The sequence below is a fragment of the Hyperolius riggenbachi genome, chromosome 4, assembly GCF_040937935.1.
Source record: "Hyperolius riggenbachi isolate aHypRig1 chromosome 4, aHypRig1.pri, whole genome shotgun sequence".
In the NCBI taxonomy this organism is placed as follows: Eukaryota; Metazoa; Chordata; class Amphibia; order Anura; family Hyperoliidae; genus Hyperolius; species Hyperolius riggenbachi.
Window position 1 is genome coordinate 270799197 of NC_090649.1, and position 19091 is coordinate 270818287.

Genomic DNA, 19091 nt, shown 5'->3' on the forward strand with positions numbered 1-19091 from the left:
TAAAGGTACTCATTGGATTTTGGGCCCCTTAGTGCAGTTAGGGTGCAAAAAAGTGCCACACATGTGGTATTGCTGTACTCAGGAGAAGTAGTTTAATGTGTTTTGGGGTGTATTTTTACACATACCCATGCTGGGTGGGAGAAAATGGACAATTGTGTGTAAAAAAAATCAAAACATTGTCATTTACAGAGATATTTCTCCCACCACTTTTTTGCAGCCTAACTGCGCTAAGGGGCCCAAAGTCCAATGAGCACCTTTAGGCTTTACAGGGGCGCTTACAATTTAGCACCCCCCAAAATGCCAGGACAGTAAACACACCCCACAAATGACCCCATTTTGGAAAGTAGACACCTCAAGGTATTCCGAGAGGGGCATGGTGAGTCCGTGGCAGATTTCATTTTTTTTTTGTCACAAGTTAGCAGAAATGGAAACTTTTTTTTTGTCACAAAGTGTCATTTTCCGCTAACTTGTGACAAAAAATAAAATCTTCTATGAACTCACCATGCCTCTCAGTGAATACTTTGGGATGTCTTCTTTCCAAAATGGGGTCATTTGGGGGGTATTTATACTATCCTCATGAGACCTGACAGTTGCTCAGAAAAGTTAGAGATGCTTCAAAATGGGAAAACTCACTTTTGGCACCATAGTTTGTAAACGCTATAACTTTTATCCAAACCAATAAATATACACTGAATGTTTTTTGTTTTTTTTTAAAGACATGTAGCACAATACATTTGGACAAAAATGTATACAGAAATTTTATTTGACAAATTTTATCACAGAAAGTTAAAAAAATCATTTTTTTTGACAAAATTAATGTCTTTTTTGATGAATATAATAAAAACTAAAACTTGCAGCAGCAATCAAATAGCACCAAAAGAAAGCTGTATTAGTGACAAGAAAAGGAGGTAAAATTCATTTAGATAGTAGGTTGTATGACCGAGCAATAAACCGTGAAAGCTGCAGTGGTCTGAATGGAAAAAAGGCTCTGGTCCTTAAAGCGGAATATAACCCTGCATTTCAACCTTGCTCTAAAACATTATAAACAGTATATTATATGCAACCAGCAATTTTTTTTTTTTACTAGACCAGCATTGGAAGGGTTACACAGTGCTTTAAAGTTCCTGGAGATTTCTGCAGACGCATCCGAAGCTGACATAGATACATTTTGTTTACATAAATGTATCTAAGTGTTGAATGTGACTCACTCTCTCTGAGCTGGAGGACAGCCAAAGAGTGTGTAACATTTCTCAATAGATACATTTAACTAAATAGAATGTAACACTCTGAACTTCTGCATATCTCTCCAAGGAACTTTAAACCTCTGTGTTTAACCCTTCCAATGCTGGTCTAGTAAAAAAAATGCTTTTTGCATATAATATGCTGTAAATAATGTTTTAGAGCAAAGTTGAAATGCAGGGTTATATTCCGCTTTAAGGGGCGAAAAGACTGTGGCCCTTAAGTGGTTAAAATAGCCTCCCACCCAAACTAAACTTTACATGCGGGCTCAGGCCCTGAAAAAGAGGTGAGTTCACAACTTTTGGGACTTAGATTATGCCAAGTGACAGATACATTCTTTATTTTTGGTATTTTTTTTTTTGTGGGTATGGGTAAAGCGTACCAATTTATCCCTATACTCATTCCACCCTACTAGATGGGTTTCCAGATGTCATGATAATTCATGAGTATCCAAGGAAATCCCGCTACACCAAGAGGTAGGGTGAAGTAGAAAAAACTTTATTTTAAATCCATCTTAATCCATCATCAGTGTACAGATAAAAAAGCTCACGCGTATCGGAGCAGTGTGTGGCTCCTTAATCATAGCTTGCCAAGACAAGTGTTCATACAGATTATATAGGGTACAAAACCACACCTCTAGAGGTGTGTGCCTTAGCCTTAAAGGTGCACACATCATAGGCTAAAAAGTGGGATATACCACTATAATATATATATAAAACAGAATCTGTTAAAAACACACAAAAAATATTGCATCGTATTATAGCAACCTGTCATACATAGATGTAACAGTGATTTGTAGTATCCAGACACATTATACAGCTATGTATTAAAGAAAAAAGAAGAAAGGAAGACACAGAGGGATGGGTAGGGGAAGAGGAATGCAGAGAAAAGAACAGACCAAGATTGAGATACAAATGTATGTATACAAACATAGGTATAATCCCTATTTATCATACAATGTATGAAGATCTAGTCTCGAATTCATTCCCAAGGGGGAACGTGTCCCCAATTTCCAAATCCAAAAGGATTCCCGTTTCAATAGCTTATCATATAGATCTCCTCCCCTTAATGGGGGTGTTATTCTTTCTATAGCTTGAAACCTAAACCCTGACATATTGCCTCGGTGGACATAAAAGAAATGTTTGGAGACACTAGACGCATGCGTGATAAAAGCATTATTTTTAAGGCATCTACCAGCACCATTATAGTACTCTGAGATTCTTTGACAGAGAGGACGTGTAGTGCATCCTACATATTGTGTTTGTTTCACAATCCGTGCAGGTGATCAAATATATGACATTATAGGTCTGACAGTTAATGTACTGTCTCATTTGAAAATTGGTACGCCTGGAGAGTGAAATAATTTCACGCATCTGGTCATGGACTCTACAGTATCTGCAGGTGCTATAGCCACATCTATAGGAACCTGTATGTGTGAGCCATGTGGGTCTAGGCCTCTGTGTACTCTGAAACAGGCTGGGGGACAAGGTCGTTCCCAAAGTGGGAGCACGCCTTGAGGAAAAACCACAGCCCTCTTTCAGAACAATATGGAGTTTGGGATCCGAATAGAGAACAGGCAAGTATTTTTTAATAATGTTAACAATTTGATTATATTCCAGACTATATGTGGCGACAAAACTTACACCCTTATTATATTGTCTGTTTCTTTGACTAGATCTGGGAGAAAGTAAGTCTGTCCTTGTCTTATGCAGGACCTGATCTCTTGCTCTCAGGATTTGATCCCCACGGTACCCTCGATCACGAAGTCTCAATTGTACTGTATCCAGCTCTTGTTGAAGTTTGGCATTATTAGAGCAATTCCTTGCTGCTCTGATAATCTCTCCATACGGGATGGAATTCAAAGTATGTTTAGGATGACAACTAGTGGCCAAAAGTAGCGAATTGCCAGCGCATTTTTTTCTAAATGTCCTAGTCTGTATCCTCCGCGGCGTGACACAGCCACTCAATTGGAGATCCAAATAATTAATTTCTGTGGCATTGTGGGACATCATGAAGGACAGGTTAAGGTCATTATTATTACAGTAAGACAGGAACCAGGGCAGGTCCTCTTCAGGACCCCTCCACACTAGCAGAAGATCATCTATATACCTAGCATACCAAAACAAAGAATCAAAGAAGGGGTTGCACTCTCCAAAGATGCGGAGCTCCTCCCACCAACCCATGTACAGGTTGGCCAGGGATGGGGAAAACTTAGCCCCCATTGAAGCTCCGCACCTCTGGAGATAGTACACCCCATCAAACATAAAATAATTACGGCTGAGTAGATGATCCACTGCTAGGAGGAGAAAATCGCAAACAGTGGATGTGAATGACCCGTATTTTCTTATGTGAAAATCTAAGGCTTTAAGAGCCAATTTATGAGGAATGGAAGAATATAAAGAAGCCACATCAATTGTAACCCAAACAAAGGATGTTTCCCATTGCAAGGGTTCCAAACTTGATAAGAGGTGCGTCGTATCGCGCAAAAAGCCTGGTAAACGGCGCACCAGTGGTTGGAGGCACCCGTCCACCCACTGTCCAAGACGTTTTCCCAAGGAACCAATACCGGCCACAATGGGACGGCCCTTTGGAGGTACATCAGATTTATGAACCTTGGGTAGATGATGGAAAATGGGCGTGACGGGCGCCTCCACCAAAAGGTAGTCCCTTTCTTTCTCACTGAAAATTCCCAATGAGACCCCCAAGTTAAGGAGCTGTTGAAGCTCAGTCTTAAAGCGACTAGTCAGGTCGCTGGGTAATGCCTCGTAAGTGGTAGTGTCCCTTAGTTGGCGTAGAGCCTCTTCTCTGTAAGCAGTCGCATCCAGGACCACCACAGCCCCTCCTTTATCTGCACTGCGAATAACTATCGCCTTATTGTTCTCGAGGGACTGTAGTGCCTCCTGTTCCTGACGCGTTAGATCAGAGGCTGCTCTATTGGCTCTTTTAACCTGCATGAGTTCCTTTTCCGCCAAATCCTAGAAGGTGTCTACAATCGGTGTTCGGGTCTGGATGGGATAGAAGTGGGGATTGGAAGTGGCCACGGGGCCCGGGGCCGCCCCGGGGGCTGGGCCATCACTCACGCTGGATAAATGTTCCAGGGTGAGGATGATAGAAGCCTCCTGGAAAGGAGGAATCTGCCCAACCCCCGGGGTGGAACAAGGAAGGGGCTCCGCGGCCACTCCATCCCCACTCACCACACCATCTGTATCATCCATTTCTAAAAAATGTTTCTTTACCATCAAGTTCCTGACGAATTTATTAACATCTAGCATGGTGCCAAAGATGGCAAAATGATGCGAGGGTGCATAGGATAAACCTCTAGAGAGCAAGGAGATCTGGGCCTGAGTGAGCACTGTGTTGGACAGATTAATAACATTAGAGACAGTATCACCTATCTTTCGTCTCTTGCGGCCTGCCCTCCTGGTCTTCCTCCTCCCCTCCCCCTGTACCTTCGATTGCTCCTCTTCGGTCACTGGTAATATGTTGGTTGTCCTGGAGGGGTTTCCTGTACAGACTGTCCACGCTGGCCCCCCCCCCCCCGTTTGAGGGTACCAGAAAAGACTGACTGAACCCTCCCTTCCCTATTATCTGAGGAGTCAGAAGCCGACCCTGTGCTGTCCGCAGAACTAAAACTAACTCTCTTGTTATGTTTTGGTTTACGAAGAATGGATCTTGGTGACCTGTGGACTGTTTCCCACCTACCCCATTCATATACAACATTGTTTTTGTAATCCCCAGAATCTCTGAGAAATTTGACCCGCTTGGTATTCATGATTACATTTTCTAGTTTGGAAATATTTTCTTTCATTTTATTAGTTAGTTCATCAAAATGTTCAAAAGAAGAGAGCTTATTAAGCTCCCTCCTAGTATCTACTATTTGAACCTTGATGTCTGTTAATTTTTTCACCTCATATGATATAATCAGTTTCATAAGACGAATGGAACAATCGGTCAATACCTGGTTCCATTCGATTACGAACTGATTAGAGTAAATGGTGGTGGGGACTTTCTTAATTCGTAGACCCCTAGGGATCATGCCCTCAGCCACATAATGTTTCAGAGTGGTAATATCCCACCACAGACGTGTTTCTTTGTTTAATAAGTATTCCAGACCTGAAAAGGAAGATTGTAAATTCATAGGAGGATCAATATTGTGAGTCACTGGTTGTTTAGAAAAAACAGACATGTATTTGTCTATCTTATCAGGATACATCAAAAGTTCTCCTAAGATATCCAATGCAAAATCAGAATCTGGTTCGGTTACTCCCAGATTGACGGGCTCATCGTCCTCTATAGGAGAGATAGGTTCTGAACAGGGTTTGTTGATCAAACCATCTTGTCTTGGGCCATTGTGTCAGATATATTAATTGGACCAACAACCTGTGGGTTCTCTTGTGGAGAGGGGTTCATAGTACTACATATACTTTTATTATGTTCCTCGTTAGCTGCAATAAATCCTCTAATAAGTTCCTGTACATTAGAGGATTTGGGGATAGCCCCTCTTTTGATCCAGTCCTCTAAGTTTATTTTAGCAGGTTTAGTAGGATGAAAAAAGTTACATTATCATGTGCTTGATCTGACCCATTGCTGGAACATGGCTTCAAGTTGTCTGCTGCAACAGGCAAAACGGTTTCCTTAGTATGTCCGTTTGTTGGTGGGGGACATCAGCCCGCTCCCACTGCTGTGTTTGCCACGGACTATCATCCTTTCCTCATGACTGCAGTGTTGTGGAAGGAAGGGACGCCATCTGCGTCTGAGGGCTCTGGACAGTGACGTTACTTCCGCTTGCGTTTTTCCGGTTCGGCAGGTCCGTTGTCGGCGTGGTGTGGTGTTGCGGCGGCCATTTTGTTGTAGCCTGTTTCGCCGCCATAGATGCCGATAGATCCTCGCGTCCCTGTCCCCCATTCTCTGCAGAGGGGGGGGGGGGGGGGGGAACACCACGGCTTCGCAAGGATCGAGCATTCTTTATTTTTGGTATTTTTTTTTGTGGGTATGGGTAAAGCGTACCAATTTATCCCTATACTCATTCCACCCTACTAGATGGGTTTCCAGATGTCATGATAATTCATGCCTCACCTTCTCCTGGACACCAGACTTGGGGATGAGCACCTTGTCCCTGTCATCGTACAAAGCTCCAGGGAAGGTAGTGACTCCTCCATAATATCAATACCATGTGGGCTGGTATTATTTAGGCTGAAGAGCTCGCATTCATGAGATGAGCATACTGCGCTATAAAAAAAGATTTAAAAAGGAGGAAGTGCAGTTTTCCCCCCTTAAACTAAAAGAAACAGCTGACTTAAAGAGAATCTGAAGCCAGATTAAAAATGGCTTTTTACCTTATATCCATGTGAGGCATGTTTGCCCCAGCTAAAACGCCGCTATCCCCCGGCATAACGAGGGGTCTTTACCCCCCAAATCCCCTCCATAGTGCCCGGGGAGTGCTTCCTGCTGAGGCAGGGCTAATGGCCACAGCCCTGCCTCACATGCGTCTGTCAGCGCATATCGCCGCCTCTCCCCCACCCCTCTCAGTCTTCCTTCACTGAGAGGGGCGGGGAGAGGCGGAGATACGCGCTGACAGATGCATGTGAGGCAGGGCTGCGGCCATTAGCCCTGCCTCACACGGAAGCGCACAGGGGCAGCAAAATCCACGACCAAGAAAGTCGTGGATTTTGCAGGGGGGATTTGGGGGTTAAAGACCTCGTTATGCTGCGGGATAGCGGCGTTTTAGCTGGGGCAAACATGCCTCACATGGATATAAGGTAAAAAGACATTTTTAATCTGGCATCAGATTCTCTTTAACCACTTGATGACCCACCCTTTACCCCCCCCCCCCTTAAGGACCAGCGCTGGTTTGATTGATCTGTGCTGGGTGGGCTCTGCAGCCCCCAGCACAGATCAGGGTGCAGGCAGGGAGATCAGATTGCCCCCCTTTTTTCCCCCCTATGGGGATGATGTGCTGGGGGGGTCCGATCTCTCCTGCCTGCTGTGGGTGGCGGGGGGGGGGCACCTCAAAGCCCCCCTCCGCGGCGAAATTCCCCCTCCCTCTCCTACCTGCTGCCTCCCCCTGGTGTTCCGGGCTGCACAGGACGCTATCCGTCCTGTGCAGCCAGTGACAGGATGTGGTCTGTCACATGGCGGCGATCCCCGGCCGCTGATTGGCCGGGGATCGCCGATCTGCCTTACGGCGCTGCTGCGCAGCAGCGCCGTACAAATGTAAACAAAGCGGATTATTTCCGCTTGTGTTTACATCTAGCCTGCGAGCCGCCATCGGCGGCCCGCAGGCTATTCACGGAGCCCCCCGCCGTGATTTGACAGGAAGCAGCCGCTCGTACGAGCGGCTGCTTCCTGATTAATTAGGCTGCAGCTGGCGACGCAGTACTGCGTCGCTGGTCCTGCAGCTGCCACTTTGCCGACGCACGTTATGAGTGTGCGGTCGGCAAGTGGTTAAGGCTGTTACCGCATGAAAAACTGCAGCCCCCAGCACAGATCAGGGTGCAGGCAGGGAGATCAGATTGCCCCCCTTTTTTCCCCCCTATGGGGATGATGTGCTGGGGGGGTCCGATCTCTCCTGCCTGCTGTGGGTGGCGGGGGGGGGGGCACCTCAAAGCCCCCCTCCGCGGCGAAATTCCCCCTCCCTCTCCTACCTGCTGCCTCCCCCTGGTGTTCCGGGCTGCACAGGACGCTATCCGTCCTGTGCAGCCAGTGACAGGATGTGGTCTGTCACATGGCGGCGATCCCCGGCCGCTGATTGGCCGGGGATCGCCGATCTGCCTTACGGCGCTGCTGCGCAGCAGCGCCGTACAAATGTAAACAAAGCGGATTATTTCCGCTTGTGTTTACATCTAGCCTGCGAGCCGCCATCGGCGGCCCGCAGGCTATTCACGGAGCCCCCCGCCGTGATTTGACAGGAAGCAGCCGCTCGTACGAGCGGCTGCTTCCTGATTAATTAGGCTGCAGCTGGCGACGCAGTACTGCGTCGCTGGTCCTGCAGCTGCCACTTTGCCGACGCACGTTATGAGTGTGCGGTCGGCAAGTGGTTAAGGCTGTTACCGCATGAAAAACTGAAGTTACCGAGCAGTGAGGAAAATTACCGACTTGTGCGGTAAATACCGCAACAAATGTCAGCAAATGTCAATTTATAAAGAATAGATCATGCCGTAAAAGCCTGAAATTGTACCGTCACCTCTGGTGTGGCGAAATGAGAGCGGAGACTGCGATACTGTGGGAAGCCAACGTGACTCACACAGGCAGAGAGGGAGGAGGAGGTGAGGAATTTGCATACACTTGTCATGCAAATTGCTTAGCTGTTTCCTCTGATGGCTTGCAGTATAAAAACCATTTCTTCCCAGAATTCCTTGCTGGTCATGATGGTTTGTTCCTGCTAACTTGCCTGGAGTCTTAGCCCTCTGCTCATTGTTGTTATTGCTAGCTTAGAGTAGATTCCCTTTGGGAATGTTCCTTGCATTCCTGTTTAGTGCAGTCAGGATTGTGTATATTTGTACTGCCTATTCTGTCGTGTCTTGTTCTTGCAATTGCGCTGTTGTCAGCGGTTGGCGGTAGCGAATAGTTTTGTCTGTTGGGATCGCACTTGCTCTTGCGGAGGAGCAGTGGAGCCAATCTGACTTGCTCCTTCTGTCTGTCTCGTCTGGTCTAATTCGGTCTGGTGTCACTATTGGCAATCGCTACTCTTGCGATTGCGTTCCCACATTGTTTCCGTTGTTGTGTGCTCAGTCGCTGGGTGGCGACTAGATTGGTGGACACACATACATTCCGTCTCTGTGCTCTCTCTCTTTTAAGGGCCATCTTGCCCTGCATTGCTTCAACTCGTACAATTCCCAACTGGCATCTGTGGCCATGCAGAGGCTGTGTTCATCTGCACTCCACAGCTCTATCTGCCGGTGGGAATTGCCCTCTACAGGTGCATTGCACCCAAGCTGGGTTCTGTCAAATTACATGCTTGTGGAGGATTTCCACAGTGTCGGCGCGCATTTTGTGCGCTGACCACGGAAATAATTCCACAATCGTTACAGTATGACCAGCCAAACCAAAATTCCCAGTGTAGAGGGAATTTCCGATTTGTATGTGTTTGTCAAATATGGTTCTTATACCTTTAAGAGCTTTAAAATACTTGACACTGAAACTAAAGAGGCCTTCCTTTCTGAATTTTTTCTGAATCCTACCTTTCAAATTACTGACCCGTCCACGTCAGCTCTCCAATTCGCTTATACTCTATTGCAAGGAGATCGGTTTTTTGTGGGTTTATGAGATATTGAAAAGCAATTCCTGGAATGATAATCTTTATCAGTTTCTTACATTGATTTTTTCCCCACTGGTTTAAACTGCCTGGTTTACCACCTATTTTTGATGAGTATGTATCTGCTAATCATTCAGCTGTTCTATCCTTTCCATGCAAAACCATTCAGTGTGATAATAAATGCAGTAACAGCTCCCTTGTATCTAGACAGCAGCCACGTGTAGCGGCTAAAACTAAAAGAAGAAAATCTAGGAAGGTTACCCAGCTAAAAATCCGTTGCCTATAGCAACTACAAATAAATTATTTGTCAAGTCTGAAATGTGGAACACACTTGAATGTGATGAATCCAGAGAGATTTCTCAGTCTCAGGTTTTATTACCCCAAGCAAAAGCATATGCGGATCCTATGATAGGCAGAATTATTCAGTATATTAAAGGTGTAAGAAAATCTATGCATGTTCCTGATCCCTACCCGTATGAGTGTTACCTTGATACAGGATTGTTTGAGCCTCCATTTGCTTCATGGGAGATTGGGGCTTTGATTGAGGAGTTTGAGATTGATTGGAAGGCGTTTTGCGATTTTTATATCGCAGAAAGCGAAGAGATTCTTAATGCTTGTATTAATTCCGTGTACGCTTCGACCAAATCTGATGAATGTGACGAATGTTTTGTGGACCCGGTGATTTGTCTTTGGCAGACGATTTTGGATGCATTGCACACACACCAACCAACTGACTCCAATAAAGAGACACCATTATCGGATGATTGTTCCTGCCTTTCTGGGGTAAAGCAAGTGAGTTTGACACTGGTCTAATTCGGTCTGGTGTCACTATAGGCAATCGCTACTCTCGCAATTGCGTTCCCACTTTGTTTCCGTTGTTGTGTGTTCACCGTCGCCTGGTGGTGACTAGATTGGTGGACACACATGCATTCTGTGTCTGTGCTCTCTCTCTTTAAGGGCCATCTTGCCCTGCATTGCTTCAACTCGTACAATTCCCATCTGACATCTGTGGCCGTGCAGAGGCTGTGTTCATCTGCACTCCACAGTTCCATCTGCCGGTGGGAATTGCCCTCTACAGGTGCATTGCACTCAAGCTGGGTTCTGTCAAATTGTGGAGGATTTCCGCAGTGTCGGCGCGCATCTTGTGCGCTGACCACGGAAATAATTCCACAACCGTTACACTGTGTCATGTTGGAGGGGGATGATGCATTTTGATAGGACCCAAAGCCTTCTCCGGAAGGTCCTGCTTTTCTACCCCCAGGCAGTGAGCAGAGAAAACGAAACAAAAGAAGTTTCCCCTGCCTCCCTTCGGCAGGTTAACCTTTTCCGTTCCTGTTTGAAGATGCAGAGTAGCTAGTGGGGAAATCATCTAAGCAGGACATGTGTAAAGTCTCCTGGAAGTTCATCTAAGCTGTGGTAAATAAATAAATTTTTAAGAAAAACTAATAGACAGAGCAAAGGCAGTATAACAAACAGTACAGCAAAACATGTACATCTAATTGATGTCAGGATGCCTCTTACTATTGTAATGTAGTCTCTGCACAAAGTTTTGTCTATTGAAGATGGTAAATTACCGAACTTCTACCGCACCTGTGAACATTTTTATGAATTAGCACACAAAAGTTGAAAATACTGAATGCAGTGATTTACCGAGCACTTTACATTTACCGCACTGTGCTTTGTGAATCGAAGCCTTAGACACAAACACATACGCTAGTGTGCATAAGCAAGCATATCAACACTGTAAGTAACACATGCATGAAAATGTTTGTATAGTAAAACCTGCATAGTGTGAATAAACGGTTAGGCTACGTTCACAGTGGGACATTATTATCATTATAACGCTGGTTACCGCACTGCAATGTTAACCTTACGGCACATTCATAGTGCGACGTTAAACTCACGTTGTAAATGTTGCGTTATTGTAACGCTGCTGCAGTGCATTACCTCTAAATGCAGATGTTAAACAGATACAGAGAGGCATACTTTTCATTGCCTGTGTGCTTCACTGCATTTAGTGTATGCAACGGTAATGCCGCTTTAATGTGCATTACCACCTTTTTTTTGTGTTGCGTTGTAATGCTGCGTTGCAACTTTAACGTCACATCACAACATCCCACTGTGAACGTAGCCTTAGACAGAAAAAGCTGTTCAGTTTTTTTTATATACTTTCAAATGAAAACCATAAAGTCTTAAAAAATGCAAAAGTTAAGGTTGTGGTCAAATGCCATAAAAAAAGGAGACATTTAAAATATATGTTGACATGAATTTATTAAAGGAACACCATCAAACCAAGTGTTCTAAAATGACAATGTACAAGTAATGTCTAAGTAGCTGTGTAAACATTTTCCTACTTTTCATGTTAAATCCCTAAAGGTGGTCATACACTGGTCGATTTGCCATCAGATTCGACCAAAAGATAGATCCCTCTCTGATCGAATCTGATCAGAGAGGGATCGTATGGCCACCTTTACTGCAAACAGATTGTGAATCGAATTCAGCCTGAAACCGATCACAATCTGTGGAGCTGCCGCTGCTACCCCCCCCCCCCCCCTCATACATTACCTGCTCCGCCGGCGCGAGTCCCCTGGTCCACCGCTGTCTTCTCCGCCTGGTCCCGCCATCTTCTCCGCATCGGCTCCTGGCTGGCATCCGTGTATAACTTTCTGTCACTCCAGTGACAACGGAAGTTCAAATCAGCGCCCTCTATTTGTACTTCCGCTGTCACTGCAGTGACACGGGAAGTTATGCCGGATGCCGGGATGCGGAAGCTGATGCGGAGAAGATGCCGGGACCAGGCGGAGAAGACAGCGGTGGACCAGGGGCCTTGCGCCGGCGGAGCAGGTAATGTATACCGGCTGTATTGCGTCGGTCGTCGGGCATTCGAACGCCGCTATCGACGCACTCCCGACCCGCCGGCAACCGAGAAAAATCTTCCGCACGGATGGATCGACAGGAGTCGACGGGAACGATGGATTTCGGGACGGAAATCCATCAATCTTTCAGCGGTGTGCGCGCCGATTTCACGGCCGTTTCGATCACTGTGATCGAAATGGCCGTATTTCGGCGGGAAAATAGTTAGGTGTATGGGCCCCTTTAGATTGTAAGCCTATGGTATGGTCCTTCCTTCCCTAGTGTAGTCTACATGATCGTCTGATCCTTTCCTATGACAGCCTGTACTTTTATTACTAGGCTTACCTAACCAGCCCATATCACATGATCATGCATCTTGTACCGTTTGCCTTGTATAACTTTTTTCCATGTTGTATAACCTCATTACGTCTGTCATTTTTGTATTATTGTATATATTTATTGTCCAGCACTGTGTAATATGTTGGCGCTTTATAAATACAATACATAATAAATAAATATCAGAGGCAGAAGCTTTAATTCATCATTATCAAAAGGGGTGTCTGGCAGGGCTGTGGAGTCGGTCCAAAAATCCACCGACTCCGACTCCTCAGTTTAGGATTCCACCGACTCCGACTCCTCGACTCCGACTCCTCTAATTTGCATATTACAATTTTGTTGATTAACCGTATGTAACGTGAAATTCGTCTCTTAACTGCCAACGCTTAGGAATTTTACAAGACAACTGAAGTGAGGATATGTAGACTACTATATTTATTCCCTTTAGACTAAAACTAGTCCTTGGTAAGAGTACTTGTAAAAGGTACAGACCGGAACAAAGAACATCTATCAGGCCCTAGGCAATGTAACTGTGGGTACATGTAAGAGTGATGTGCAGGTACTCTGCAGGGGAATAAGGAGATTCTTCCTCTATTACACATCCTTCATGCACAATCTGAACAAGGTTTATGGGTGATGGACAACACCTTTGTGTTCAATGTGCACAACATTCTTAGTGGATTCCCTGCAGTTCTGTGGGGAGAGCACATGTAGAGTATAGTACTACTGTGTAACAAAGTAAACCTGAGACAGATGAAATTAAAGTTGTATACATACCTGAGGCTTCCTCCAGCCCCCTTCAGGCTAATCAGTCCCTCACTGTCCTCCTCCGCCACCTGGATCTTCTGCTATGAGTCCAGGTACTTGAGCCAGTCTGGCGTAGTGCACATGCACACACTCCGCCGCCAGGAGCATACTACACCTGTGCAGCACTATTGTGCAGGTGCAGAACGCTCCTGGCTGTGGAAGCGGCACATAGCCAGACTGCTCTGATTGGCTGAATTACCTGGACTCATAGCAGAAGATCCAGGTGGCGGAGGAGGACAGCAAGGGACCGAATGGCCTGAAGGGGGCTGGAGGAAGCCCCAGGTATGTATAAAGCTTTTCTTTTAATTCGCCTTAGGTACCCTTTAATTCATAGTCACCAAACCAAATTTTAACAACAGATCAATTTATTTGATTTCATGAGCAAAGAGAGTGCGTACATTTGCATAAATCAGCATCAACGCAGAATTGTTTCCATCTCATTGACCATCTCTATTAGTGACACGGCTACACATCAGGCTTTATACTTACAGCATAGATGTTATTTCGTATATATAAGAGATTCCTGTGTACACATCATATATACGGTACAGTCACAATCAGATGTGTATATCTGACTTTAAAAATATGGGGACTGCTTTATTGAAGCAGCACAAGTAACTAATTTTGATTGGTTTATTTCATTTTTGGGGACTGAACACAGCGATTACTGTATATATACATTATTTTTAATGACTATTATCTGAGAAATAGAACATTTTATCATATTTTCTATTTTAATTACAGTTACAAATTCATTAGGAGGTGCATTTTTTCCCGACTCCAGGCACCCAAAATTGCGCCGACTCCGACTCCACGACTCCCGACTCCACAGCCCTGGTGTCTGGTTCAATGCACAGCCAGTGTTGTCTTTTTGCATATCAGACTACAGAGTATTTTTCTGTGAAAGCAAAAAAAAAAAGTCTGAAAAGCTCTGGTGTCACAAACAATTGCAAATGTTTATAACAAGTTACATTTCCTCTGCTCTCTTCAGACACTTCAGAGACACAGGCTGCTGCAGAGAGCTTTCTATTACACACAGGATTAACAGATGCACTGTGAGGGAATTCCCTCTCCCCTCATGATTCACTCTGCCATCAAATTAGAGCAGACTTGCCATCAGTTAAGAGTGAAAGGAATTTGATACAATAAAAGAGATAAGTAAGTGAAATGTTTACATCATTATTTACCAGCACTTAAGGAACTCTTTCAATCACAGGTTAAAAAAAAACATGTTAATCGATACTGTTCCTTTAAATGTCAACTGAAGTGAAAGGAATATGAAGGCTGCCATATTTATTTACTTCTAAATAATGTAAATTGCCTAACTGTCCTCCTGATCTAGTGTCTCTAATGCTAGGTACACACCATACAATTTTGTGTTAGATTTTCTCTTAGATTTACCTTCCAGATAGATTTACCTACAACATGGAAAAAAGCTAACAGAAGAATCTAACAGAAAATTGTATGGTTTGTACCTAGCATTAGGCCTCTTTTCCATAGACAGTTGATAGGCAGTGAAATGCCTCTCAAACTCTCACAACTTCCTGCTGCTGCCTGGTAACTGCTCACTGCTGCTTGATAACTGCTTGCTGAGCACACAGTTCAACTGTCCATGGAAAAGAGGCCTAAGGCAGTTGAACTGTGTGCTCAGCAGTGAGCAGTCACCAGGCAGCAGCAAGCAGTTGTGAAAGTCTGAGAGGCATTTCACTGCCCATTAACTGCCCATGGAAAAGAGGCCTAATATTTTTTACCAGAGACCCTGAACAAAAATGCAGATCAGGTGCTCTGAATAAAGTTTGACAGGTATGTGATTCAGACACTGTTGTGTGATCGATATGCAGGATGGCGGCAATTGTTTAAAAGGAAATAAATATGGCAATCTCCCTATGCCTCACACTTAAAGGAAACCTAAAGTAATTTAAAAAGCCAATTTAACTTACCTGGGGCATATACTGGCCACTTGCATCCACCTTGTGCTGGGACAAACCGATCCTCCAGGCACCCCCGTTTCTTTTCCGGCGACTCAGCCAGTCGATGGCCACTGCACCTGCGTGGCCCCTGGCCACGTGTCCTCGATCGCACTTCTGTCACCAGTAGTGTCCTGCCCATACGCAGTACAAAATTTACTATGGGGCCCCAAAATTTCTAGCCACGCCACTGTTGCTAACGATTAAGTAACAGACAGCTTGATCAATTGTTAAAGGACAACTGAAGCGAGAGGGATATGGAGGCTGCCATATTTATTTCCCTTTCAACAATACCAATGTAGAAAAAGATTGCACAACGCGGCTCACTCTGACGTCCAAAGCAGAGAGCACCAGGCGTTGCGTTAGGGGCACGTTGTGCGACCATAACGTCCCCTAAAACGCAACGTCCTGGTGTGAAACCAGCCTTAGCCATGGACCCTAAACAAGCATGCAGCAGATCAGGTGTTTCTGACATTTTCAGATCTGACATGATTATCTGCATGCTTGTTTCTGGTGCTATTCAGACCCTACTGCAGCCAAATAGAGTAGCAGGACAGCCAGGCAACGAGTATTGTTTAAAAGGAGATAAATATGGCAGCCTCCATATCCTTCTTACTTCAGTTGTCCTTTAAGGCAGAATAGCATGCGTTTTCTGCACAGAGGAAAACACATTTAAAAATCACACGTTAGTTTATGAGTCACACAAACAAGTTGGGCTGAGTTTTCTCATGCGATTTTATGTGCATTTTAAAATTGCACATCAAGTTCCGGCTGCCCGCATATTGTATGCAAATTGCATGCATGCATGCATGCAATGCTTTCCTATGGGAAATCAAAACCTCATGCGATTCACATGATTTTTGTATGCTTTTTTTTTTTTTTAGAGAGAAAAAGGAGACCAATTATTTGAAAATTATTTTTTTCACTTGTTCAATAACAATAGTTATTAAAAAAGGAAAACAGAAATACACCAAAAAAGCAAACGTAGTAAAAAAATGCAGAAACTCATGGATTTCCGCACAGACAAGTGTGCTCCCGGCATCAAACTGTCAGTCAATTAAAGGGAAACTTAAAGTGGACTTGAACTCAGAACTTCCTCTGTGCTCTAAATGATAAGCAACAACAAACTAACTTTTAAAGAAAAACATTTCTTTGTTACAGCTGACACAAATCCTGCAATTAATTTGCAGTGTGTCTACTTCCTGCTTTCATGGAAGCAGATATAGGTTTAACATCCTGTGTATACAAATTAGCTGCTCTGCAGAGGAAGCTCAGATTCCTGAGTAGACATAGCCAAGAGATAAAATTACTCTTGTGATTAGTCACAGATGAGTGGGGGGGGGGGGATTAAACAGGCTAAATTCTCTAAATACATACATGGTGCATTTATCTATGCTTTCCTTCTGTCCTGTGCAAGAGTTCAGGTTCACTTTATGTGACATGGTAAGATAGACGTGTATGTAGAGTGCCAAACTCACTAATGGTGATGTAGCGAACATTACTACTTGCCAATTGGCGTGAATGTGTAGGCTCCCCCAGGACCGCTCAATGCCAATCGGCGTGAAGTCCTGGAGGAAGATTGCAAGGGATCTCGCTCGCAGATGCGCGCCTCCCCGTTTGCATTATGGAGCTCCGCTCCGTCATCAGTCTCCCAGCGGAGATCCCGCTAGGAGACTGGCAGATAGCGGCTGTCTATTTACATTGTACAGCGCTGCGATCTACAGAAACGCTGTACTGGGGACATCCGTGACGCTCGGCTGTCCCCTTGGGAGGCACAAAGAGTGATCGTCTCTCATAGGCCGATCGCAGGGATTGGTTGACGGGGGGGAGGGTAGTTACAAAATAATTTGAGAAAGTTTTTATTACAATAATAATACATAAAATAACAAACATAATAACAGTGATCAGAGCCCACCAGCAGAACGCTCTGTTGGTGGGCAGAAAAGGAGGGGGGGGGGGAATTAATTTGTGTGCTAATACATAGAGCCCTGCAGCAAGCTCCTAAAGCTGCAGTGGCCTAAATTGTAAAAAATAGCCTGGTCACTAGGGGGGTATAAGCCTACGGTCCTCAAGTGGTTAAATTTTCGGTTTGCAAACATGAATTTTAGGCAAAAGGTTTGCGAACGTGCGAACCACCATAGACTTCAATGGGCAGGTGAATTTTAGAACCTATAGGGACTGTTTCTGGCCACAAAAGCGATGGAAAAGTTGTTTCATGGGGTCTAACACCTGGGCCGTGGCATGCCGTAGCGGGATCCATGGCGAAAGTCCCACCAAAAATTACCTAGTTGACGCAGAGTCGTGCTTTCATCTCTAAAGGGCAGAAATCACAGTACATTCCTAAATTTATGGAAGCAAGTGCATTAAAACATCCACTGATTCACACTGACAGACGAAACACAGAGTTTAACGTACCGCAAACAACCGCAATGAGCTTTAGTGATAATGTCAGGTGAGCAAATCATTGTTTTTGCTAGTTGACGCCTCCAAAACATAAATGAAATGTAAGTCCTCTCATCGTCAATCTTTGTGTAGTGGCCGCTGTGCTTATGCGCATGTTCGTGGGAGTGCAGGCGATTGCGGTTTTCCAGCCCCTATGGTTGGGCAGAGGTAGTTCAATGACAGTTAAGTGACCCAAAAAAACCCACAGATTTTGCACTGAGGCCTTGTACAGGAGGCAGTAGTGGATACTAGATGCTAGTAGTGGTGGTGAAGGATTATTGGGTTATGGTCAGATCAGCAGACCTGTCTCCAACAGCTAATGTGTGCACTGGACAGAACTGCAATGTAACATTAGCAAGAAAAAGAAAAACAGCCCTTAGAAGGGTGAACTACTGTAGCACTAACTGCACCTATCTGCAACAGCTAAAGTGCACTGTGTGGACACACTGAACAGCAATATCAAAATACAGCCTTTATAAGGGCTCTTGGGGTTATGTAGTTGGTGAATTGGTACTGTAGCAGCAAGGAACTCCACTGGGGACACAGAACACAGGCCTAACTAACGCTTTCCCTAATAGCAGTACAGCTCTGTCCCTAGTCTCCTTCACAGTAGCCGCAGTCAGAATGTAAAATGGCTGCTGTGCTGGCTTTCAAGGGCAATCTAGGTGGAAGGGGTAGCTGATTGGCTGCCATGTGTCTGTTAACTCTGGGGTGAGGGGTCATTTTTTGGCTCCATTATAATGTATAGGGGGTGAATCAAACACATTATATGTTCAAATAGATACGAACACACGTTGTCCGCCGTGAACTATTCGCCAGGCAAACAGTTGGGGCCATCCATATTCACAAATATGCTGTGTTGCTTTTCTTTTTTCTCTGCTTGAAAGAGTTAATATTTAGCTATGCAACTGACAGTTTTTCTCTAGTTGGACTATAGCATCCTTCACTGAAAATAAATTACAGCTTTCCTGGCAGAGAACCGAGCTTCTGAGTAGGGGATACATAAAAAAGGTCAATAGTTCATACACTGCTCAAAAAAAATAAAAAGAACACAAAAATAAGACATCCTAGTTCTGAATGAATTAAATATTTTTATTAAGTGGACCCAAATTAAAAATACAAGATTTCAGAAATAAAATCTATTTTCTAACTTATAATAATAAATAGCAGCCTTTTTTCAGCTGCATGATGAC